Source organism: Octodon degus, unplaced genomic scaffold (assembly GCF_000260255.1).
Source record: "Octodon degus isolate 3935 unplaced genomic scaffold, OctDeg1.0 scaffold00091, whole genome shotgun sequence".
Classification (NCBI taxonomy): Eukaryota; Metazoa; Chordata; class Mammalia; order Rodentia; family Octodontidae; genus Octodon; species Octodon degus.
Genome location: NW_004524667.1, coordinates 10,775,361 through 10,779,162, shown reverse-complemented (window position 1 = coordinate 10,779,162; position 3,802 = coordinate 10,775,361).

Genomic DNA, 3,802 nt, shown 5'->3' with positions numbered 1-3,802 from the left:
ACCTATCACATGACACAGCTATCCTTCTGGGTGTATCCAAAGTAAATAAAATCAGCATATGGAAGAGCTACCTGCATGTCACGTTCATTGTGTTACTACTCACCAGAGCTAAGATATGGAATCAGTGTGGGTTCCCAACAATGAATGGATAAAGAAAATGTGGCATATTTACACACCAGTATAATATCCAGCTATAAAGAAGAATGAAATTCACTTATCTGCAGCAAAAAGGATGGAACTGAAGAGAACAGTGAAATAAGCCAGACGCAAGAAGACAAGCTCCCCATGTCCTGTTTCACACATTCTCTGCGAAGTGACTAAAAGAAAATTGACCTGAAAGTAAAATGGTGATTATGGTGGGGAGAGGTTAATACATGCTCTACTTGGTTTTTTTGTTTTTTTTTTTGTTTGTTTGTTTGTTTGTTTGTTTGGTGGAACCAGGGATTGAACTCAGGTCCTTGTGCTTGCCAGGCAAGCATTTATTCCACTGAGCCATCTCCCCAGCCCCTACAAGCTGTATTTGTATAAGGAAATATGCACTGAACTTCATTAATAGGTATAATTAATGTGTTAATAAACCAAAAATTTTTAAAGCTAAAATGAGAAAATATAAAGGTGATAAGAGAAGTAGTCACTTACTATGAGCTCCTTGAATTTCTATCTCTTCTAGTTTAGTGTCAGCTGCTGGAGTCCAGGAAACCAGATTTTGTTCTTCCATCCATTCCCAGTTCACAGCACAAATTTGGTTCAGAGAAATAGGGAAAAATGAAATCACATGCTAGACATGATGGCATACACCTAGAAGACCAGCACTCTAGGAGACTGAAGCAAGAGGATCTCAAGTTCAGGTACAGCCTGGGCAATTGATCAACTTAGTAAGACCCTGTTCGAAATTCAAAAATAAACAAATAAATAAAAGAGGTTTTAGGTACATTCAGCCACACACACAAGTCTCCAGTCATTGCCCTAAACTACAGTGCCCCTGACTTTCAGGAGGGCCTCGGCAAGATCTGGACGGCCCCAACTAGGAACGGACTTCTCCTACAGCCACCTTGCAAAAGCGGAGAGAGCAATCTATCAAAGCTGGCCCACCTCGGCTAATCCATAAAGGCTGGCCTCCTCCCCCCCGTGAGGAGCCAATCAACCTCCACATCAGAGCGCGCCCTTCCGCAGCTCACCCAGAAGCTCTTTCTCCACTCTCTCGAACTTTCTAATTCGGCCTAATAAGTCTGTCTGTGCCTCACACTGTTGCGTCTTGAAACACTCTCCTGAAATGACAGTCGATGAACCTACGTCCCAAGGGCTGGGGGTGCTAGCTGAGGTCCCCATCTCCTCTTTGGGGGACCTCCTCGGACATCATGTGCTGACAGTAATACATACAGCTGGTGTCTGCAGAATTGAAGAATTGCTTTGTGTGAAGGAGAAAAAAAATAAAATAAAATCTCACAAATCTAATGTCAGAAGTGTGTGTCAGGGCCAGCCAGGTAGCTCAGCACACTAAAGCTCCTGTAGGCAGAGCTCAGTGGCTGTGGGTTCAATCCCCCATGTGATGTGTCACCCCTGGGACGCGCTGAGACAGCAATTGGGACTGGGCGTAGTGGTGCCTGCCTGTAATCCCAGCAATTGGGAGGCTGAAAGCAGAAGAATCACTAGGAGTCCAATCTATTTAGTGAGACTAAATACATAAAAATGTGTACTAAATACAATTTTTAAAAAAGTGTCCTGTCAAAGTAGAGAAACACGTATTTTCCCAACGCTGAACAAAAGTAGTAAAACCATGGTGTGAACATTATATGTATTCAGTAGAAAACATAATTTGCATTTTGAGTATGAATTTTTTCCCCAGGCTAGTGACATATAGCACTGTACTCTCTTCTAATGCTAGGTACTGCAGCAAGCCGTAGCTCCTGGTCACCATCAGTGACCACAGTGGGATAAAACCAACACTGCATTTGGTTTGGTTTGGTTTTTTAAATCTTACTTATTTATTTACTTGGTACAGGGTCTCACTACGCAATTCAGATTCATAGTGATCTTCCTGTCTTAGCCTCCCCAGTGCTGGTATTGCAGGTTTCTGCCACCATGCCTAGTTTCGGGGCCCACATGGAGGGGTTCCTGGCTGGCCCAGCATGCAGTACCTGGGCTGGAACTCAGGTCCTTGCACTTGCTAGGCAGACTGATGGACCGCAGACCTGTCTCCCCAGCCTAACAGTATATTGTTGGCCATGTCACCAGTGTGTTTTGAATACAAGTATTTGATAAATTACATGAGTTATTCACCACTTTATGACAAAATAGGCACCATGATAGATGATTATACTTATTGGCTAAGTGTCTGACCACATGTAAAAGTAAGTGAAACAAAGCTATATTGCGTAGGTTAGATATATTACATGCAGGGTTTTGTTGTTGTTTATTTTGGGATGGTTGTAGTGGTCGATGCATTGTGTCAACTTGGCTGGATGACTTCTGGGAGTGACTGGTTCTGCCCTAGGGCACAAAGAGACTATATGAAGGGGCCGAGGAAGGGGGTCACATTCCACTTCCTCAGAGGAACTTCAGTCTTTGCATTTGGCTTGGACTTCATCACCTGGCTTGCAGCGCAGACTCTTAGGCCTCCAGCTTGGGTCCTTCAGCTTTCATCACAGACTCTTCAGCCTTTTGTCGCAGATTCTTCACCCTTCTATCACAGACCCATCAGCTGACAGAGACTTGCACAGAGCACTGCCCTGAGCTTAAGACCTTGAGACTGAATCCTTCAGTCTCGGGTGTGCAGACACCCTCTGCATGCTTCCTCATCCGACTGTAGCTGACTGTCGTAAGCCAGTCTTGTAATTCCTTATACATTTGTATGTCTTGTGTTAATATCTGTTCCTTATATCTATTCCTCTAAGTAAAACCCTGACAAATGGGGGGGAGTTTAGCGGTACACCCCCCCCCCCGTGCTACCAAACTCAGGATTTTGTGCTTGTCCAGCATGCACTTATACCACTGAGCTATATCCCCGGCCAATATGTAGGTTTGACTTACAATGTTTTCAACTTCAATGACTGTAGGGGGACTATAATCCCATTATAAGCCAAAGAGCAACTAATGCCTAAAACAAGCAAAAATGAATAATGCAGTCCTTATGTATCAGTGCTAGAACCATGAGCTTAAAAAGCAAAAGAATGTCAAGCATCTAGGTGGGTGTGGAGGTGACAGATAGAGATTGGGATAGGGAAAGGACACAGAGGTGAGTTTTGGTAAAAATCTAGTTCTTGGGCAAAAGGTGAGGTCCCAGTAGTCATTATGTTGTGTTTGATGGTTAATATTAATGTTATGTGTAAGTGTGCATAGATGTCATTTTTCATTACAAAAGCCATTCTGGAGTCAGGTGGGTTTAATTTTGAAGGAGGTAGAGGCGGTCTCGTGAGAGTGTCATACGCCAATAGCAACTATTTTCTGATTCTACAAAAGCATTTTAGGATTTATTATCCAGGTCTTTTCAGTTTAGTGAATCTTCATAAATTGGTTTCCAAAACTATACAGCATTATCAAATGCACAGGATCACAGACCATTTTTATAGTTACCTCCTCAAGAAAGTATACTGAATCTTGAGAATGAACTAAAGGCCTACAAAAAAAATCCTACCTACTCAGTTAAGAAATGTTTATCTCTAACAATATGCTACAGTATGTACTTAGAACAAAATGGCTGCTGAAAAGCAAAAATCCAAAGAGATCAAATGCATTTTTAATTTTAAAAATATTGACAGGCATGGTGGTACATGCCAGTTATTCCAGCAGTCAGAGGGTGAGT